This window comes from Sphaeramia orbicularis, chromosome 14 (assembly GCF_902148855.1).
Source record: "Sphaeramia orbicularis chromosome 14, fSphaOr1.1, whole genome shotgun sequence".
Classification (NCBI taxonomy): domain Eukaryota; kingdom Metazoa; phylum Chordata; class Actinopteri; order Kurtiformes; family Apogonidae; genus Sphaeramia; species Sphaeramia orbicularis.
The window spans coordinates 49,239,576-49,246,259 of record NC_043970.1 but is presented as its reverse complement, the minus strand read 5'-3'; positions in this window follow the sequence as shown (position 1 = coordinate 49,246,259).

Genomic DNA, 6,684 nt, shown 5'->3' with positions numbered 1-6,684 from the left:
TGCAGAAATATGTTTTAGTGTAAATCAATAGCTAATTGTTATTAAACTGTAATTTAAAAGTTTTCATGATCAAAAAGTTTTTTTTTTTTTTCCATATTATCACCATGAAGTGAGCAATAACTAGTATTAGAGTATGTTAAAATGTTAGAAAACATCAGATTAGCTTCATGAAAAATGGTTGTATTTCATAGTTTTCACTTTCTGATAATGGGTTTTAAATACACATGTTTTTTTTGCCTCAAAAATTAAACGCATGGTGATTGGACATTTTTGTAACTCCATGAAAAATACGTTTAAAAATAAATAAATAAATAAATAAATAAATCAATTGCATCGTTTTTTTTCATGCCTAAAAAGGAATAAAAGGACTCAGTAAAAAAAAGAAAAATCTTGACTGAGGTTCTCACAATTCATGGATGAAAGGGTTAAATTGTAAAGACACTTTGTGGATATATTCAAATTCCTTGAATGTTTTTATCGTAATATTCACTATAGAAGTTGAAATATTCAAATCTCTTCCTCATCATTTATAACATTTCAAACATTCTCTCATCTCTTTGCGCCCACAGAACCAGACCTGAATGCTGCACTGTTACGGCCCCCGGGGTCCTCTTGGGGGAGCTATGTATGTTTCCAGCTCTTGTCTTCCAACAGGCACCTGATGAGGAGCTCAGGAACACCTGTGGCGCCCAGAGTTCCTGCCCTTAAATAGTCTGCCTGTAGTCTTCTCTCTCTCTCTCTCTCTCTCTCTCTCTCTCTCTCTCTCTCTCTCTCTCTCTCTCTCTCTCTCTCTCTCTCTCTCTCTCTCTCTCTCTCTCTCTCTCTCTCTCGCTCTCTCGCTCTCTCGCTCTCTCTCTCTCGCTCTCTCGCTCTCTCGCTCTCTCGCTCTCTCGCTCTCTCGCTCTCTGCCCTCACAGGTCCTTGGTTTGTCAGCTCTTGGGTTGGTGATGTTGCTTTGATATTTTGTTCTGTTCTGCACTTTTCAACACTCACATCAGCACACGCCCACTCATGCACACCTACACTACTGACAACACTGATGACTCATTTACATTCTGTAAAATACTTTAGTTTGTTTTTTCCTAATTTGGTTTAATTTGACTTAACTTGGCTTACTTTGATTTAATTAAGTATTCTTGTGTTAAACTTCATTTGTTGTGTGTTCCCCTTCTTTGTTGTGGCCTCTGAGCCAGGTCACAACATGCACTTATAAACTCATTCTGTTAACCCTCCGGTATCCCGTCCAGCAAGGCCCTTACTAAGCACCAGGTGTGCCTTTTTGGCACACTTGTGGAATAATGTCAAAAAAATTTTCATATTTAATTGTTTTACACTTTTTTCTATTTCATCAACTTGAGCTGTAAATAAAAATACCAAATACTCAATAATTGTCAAATTTTTTTAAAACCTTTTAAATGCTGTGTTTGTAATGTAAACAAACCATTTTTTTGGATGCAAAAAACACACAAAAAAATTTTTTTTTTCAATATACTACATAAAAAGTGGATCACATATTATTTGATTTTTTTCATCCTGGCATATGTCAATGATTAACTCCAACATTGGTTAATTTGCATTATTATTTTTGGCGCTAGGTCAAATGTTCAAAAATACTAGCATCTGTCACCAAGTGTGCGTAAAATGCACATCCATAAATCAAACTATTAAATATTATATATTGATTTATTTTTCTGCTCTAATTTCATTTTAGTTTTGTAAATCAAGCTCAGCCCTAATCATACATATCAAATGGAAGAAAGAGTGCGTTTTAGGCACGCTTGGGAGACAGATGCTAGTCTGGTAATTTTCTTTTGTTTACAATGTGTACATTTTAGTTGGTGGCCAGAATTTTAAAGATCATGCATATATGAACAACTTTTGAATTCTAACCTTATTTAAATTGTGAAAAATAATACGATGTTTTTTAACACGAAGTGCAAAGTGTGCCTAAAAGGCGCACCTGGATACCGGAGGGTTAAATAAGGATTGTTTATGTCTTGCATTTCTATTTCTTGCACAAAAGAACTGATAAGAGTGACGACGAAGGCCTTCATTGATAAGGACGCCTTGAACAACTCGAACTGTTTAAAAGAAAAGCAGCATCAGAGCGTTCCTCTTCCTTCAGCTCCTTGATGTAAAACAGTGCAGAGCATCAGGGTTGGGTTTTACAGACGCAGCGCTGCAGGATTTCTGGTATTAGAGTTCAGTAGTAAGTGTCCCACCAACATTTGGAGCTTCTGAAGTGGCTTTTAAGAGGAGTGTGCAGCTGCACTGTATGAGGCGAGGTGTGTTTCTGGTGTTTTCTGTAAGTGTGAACCACTGGGCCCACAGCCAAGTGACTCCTGAGTCTTGTTATCTCCGTCTTTGGTCAGTGAAGGATGATGTGGCCTTGGTCCGAGACACAACAGGCCTCCTGCTAACTCTCCATACAAAAAACAAAGCAGTTGCACAGCTAGGTGTCAGTAAATTCCGGACCACACCTCGCTCACAGTGTGGGAAAATAAAAACAGCCGAATCGTCCTTAATAATCAAAACAGCAGGTCTCACATATTGCGGCGCATTGTGAAAGTGTTTAGATAAAAGCGCAAACACCTGTTGCGTTCACTGATCTCACGCTGACTCGTCTGGGCTCGAGGTGCCGGGTTGTTTTATTTTATTCATCAGAGGAGTCAGCCGTCTGCTCCTGTCAGTGTTTTAATTCTTTTATGGAACAGCAGGAAGTCTGAAGGGGACTCAGAGAGCAGAGACACCAGAGAGGGAGGGCTCCCGACATGAAAGACAGCAAACTTCTGAATAAAACAAAAGAAAAAAATGGAGCGTTTACTTGCACATCTGAGAGTTACCACAGTGTGCAGAGCTGCAGGTCACGTTCAGAAGAAAATGCCGTGTACTTTGAGAAAAAAAAAAAACAAAAAAAAAACAATCCAGACTGTTCGAATGCAGAAAATGCACCAGTGGCAATAACACTGGGTTACAAAAAAATATTATTTGCAAGTTGTCTAGGTTTTTTCAGCTGAATTAGGACCATTTTGCACCGCTAAATCCAAAAATGACATCTGTTTTTCTCAATCAGGTCAGGGTTTTTTTGCTAATTTGATTTTGAAAAATTTGATCTTCTCACAAAATTGATTACATTTTTGTGACTTTATCTTGGTCACCAAGTTTAATACCAAAATAAGATTGGTAAGCACACTTTATGAAACTTGTGACTTGATTCCTGTTAGGTACAATGGTGTATTCACCGCAGATGTAGCGGAATACGTCAGGCTTATTTTTGCAAAATCTTCTAGTCGAAGCCATTTCATTCACCTGTAATATTAAAAAAAACAATCATAAATTGGCAAAAGTAAAATCTTCAGAACTCGTTTACTGCAAGAAATATGAAAGAATTTTGTATCATACGATGTGAAAATGCCCATAAATGTAAGCAAAAATGTGAAAAAGCCAATATGTAGCATAGTTGAGAAAGTTGACCTGATTGAGCAAAATTAATGTAATTTTTGGATTCAGCACACCAAAATTATCCTAAATCAGATCAAAAATCTTAAAACAATAAATTTGTTATTGACCAGTGTAATGTATGCACACTAGGTTTGATTTTAGTGTTTAAACAAGGCGAGGCAAGTTTATTTATATGCTCCTGAAACCCAGGAAAGTGACAGTTTTTGCATTTTTACATTAAACATTCGTCTTGATTGGAAAATGCAAAATGCAACAGTTTGTTTCAGATACATTTTTCAATTTATTTTTATTTATTTATTTTCTAATGGAATGTCCTTTGCAATAGACATCATTTTTGAAGTAAAACTGTGAAATTTTTGTCCCCTACAGAGGACCACATAATCAAAGGCTTAAATAGAGAGAAAAAATAATTTGGGAACTGCCACAAAAGTAGCGCTGGGTCTTTATGGGTTAATCAACATTTTGAAGTGATTTGAAGAGCTGCGGAGCACATCCGTGACTGCTGTCTGCCCTGCATCCAAGATCTGTACACCAGCAGGTGCAGGAAAAAAGCCCAAAGCATCATGGATGATACCACCCACCCTGCACATGGATTTTTTACCCTTCTCCCGTCAGGCAGGAGACTTCAGCCCCAAGCCCGGACCACCAGACTCCGAAACAGTTTTTATCCAGAGGCAGTTAGAATGATGAACTCCTGCTGAACTTTGAGCCCAGAATGCACTTTTAAATTGGCACTTTACTGCTGTGCACTTAATAAATAAAATTTTTTTTTTTAGTTATTTGTAAATAATTTTAAGGGGGGGTGTTATTGTTATTGCTATTTTTTTTATATCAGTATTTTATTATTTTTTATTATTTTATCAGTAACTTATACTATTTTTACTAAATGCTGCTGACAGTCGGGGACCTGAGTACAATATTTCATTTCTGTGTATTTTTATATGCTGAAATGACAAATAAACTTGAATCTGAATCTGAATGACAAGTTGGATCAATGACAGTAGATGGACACACATGGTTTATGTTCAGTTAATGATAGATTTGACTGAAAAAGTCACTTTTTCTGCAATTTTCTCTGCTTTTGGATACAACAACCCTCAACTTTGATCTGAGCTTTATAGGAAAATACCTGATTTATACTGATGAAATGCAAAATACAGAGTATACATTATAAATAAAATGGTGATAAATCATTTAAGTAAGGTTAGATATAGAGAAAATTTTATTTGGAAACTGACATAAAAGTAGCGTTGGATCTTTATGGGTTAAGCTGTTATAGCTTCTGTATAAAGTACATATTCAGAGGCTTATATTAGGAATATTTCAACAGATTTTAAGGGTAGTTTTTATTCTAGTCCATTTAGTTTATACATTTTTAAAAATATTTAATCTTTTTTTTCATGCTGCACACACAGAGAGCTGGGTAAAACTGTACTTCTTTCCATCATGTCTATTGTTTGAATGACAATAAAGCAGAGTCTGAAGTATTTGGAAGACTGTGTAATGAGAATTTTTACACTCTGTATAGAATCGAGTGGGATTTTGTTATAATTTTAAAACAAGATCCAAAAAATGAAGACAATGGGGTTTTCCATAAAGTAAGATTAAGGAGAATAGTTTATTTCGATAAGTGTGGGTCATTTAAGTGAGAATACGGTTCCATCCCGATGGCTTACATAAAACCCCGCTGCGTTACCATAGCAACTTACACCGATCAACAAGCCTGCTCTGGATTAGTCTGTCAAGCTTAGTTGAGCAGTGTTAAAGAATGTCTGACACGTCTGGAAGGACTGTCCATAAGGTGAATTTCTGCACTCACATTAACACTTTAGTCTCAAAAACTGCAGATGAAATGCCACAACAACTGAAAACAGAAAGTGAGGAAAAAGAACATGATTACATAAAACTAACCTTTCTTATAATTAGTTCCTCCACATTCTGTCTCTGATTGGCTGATAAAACGATTGTCAAGAAAGACAGACACTTCTGATATTATCTGGACTACTCATTATACAGTCCACTTATCTGAAAGCTTTATGAATAAATTACTGCAGGAAGGTAAGGTCATTTCTGCAGCAGGTTTCATACAAAGGCATTGGAACACAGGTGTCAAACATGCGGCCAAAACCGGCCATCCAAACATCAAAATCCAGCCTGAGGTATGATTCTATACAGTGCAAAAATTACACTGAAGGTATGTTGAGCTGCATTATATAATAAATTCCCATTATGTAATAAAAGTTCAAAATGTACAGGGTGGGGAAGCAAAATTTACAATGAACATTTAGTTGTTTTTTTTCAGCAGGCACTACATCAATTGTTTTGAAACCAAACATATATTGATGTCATAATCATACCTAACACTATTATCCATACCTTTTCACAAACTTTTGCTCATATGAGTAATCAGGAAGGCAAACGTCAAAGAGTGTGTGATTTGCTGAATGCACTCGTCACACCAAAGGAGATTTCAAAAATAGTTGGAGTGTCCATAAAGACTGTTTATAATGGAAAGAAGAGAATGACTATGAGCAAAACTATTACGAGAAAGTCTGGAAGATACTATTAAAGAAGAATGGGAGAAGTTGTCACCCGAATATTTGAGGAACACTTGCGCAAGTTTCAGGAAGCGTGTGAAGGCAGTTATTGAGAAAGAAGGAGGACACATAGAATAAAAACATTTTCTATTATGTACATTTTCTTGTGGCAAATAAATTGTCATGACTTTCAATAAACTAATTGGTCATACACTGTCTTTCAATCCCTGCCTCAAAATATTGTAAATTTTGCTTCCCCACCCTGTAATAAGAATCTTGTAATAAAGCCGCATCATGTAATAAACTGACACATTTTGTAATAAACTACCTCAATGCATTATGTAGTAAATTTTTTTTGCATTATGTAGTAAGTTATTACAAAATGCACTTGATATATTTTTATTTTCAGGAAAATGTAATGTGCTAAATTAAACTTTAAACTGTGTGGTTAAAGTTCTGAATACATTACCTGTAGTTCCTGTGACTAATTTCTTCTAAATTGCTCTGAAATTATATTAATTTGGATTGTTATTATGTAATGAACCATGTTATTACTTTTTTTTTTATAAAAATGTGTGAGTTGCATTTTGAAATAATTTTCTCAAATTGTAATAACTTACTACACAATGTGAAAAAATTTACTTTATCATGACATAGTTTATTACAAAACGCGTCAGTTTATTAC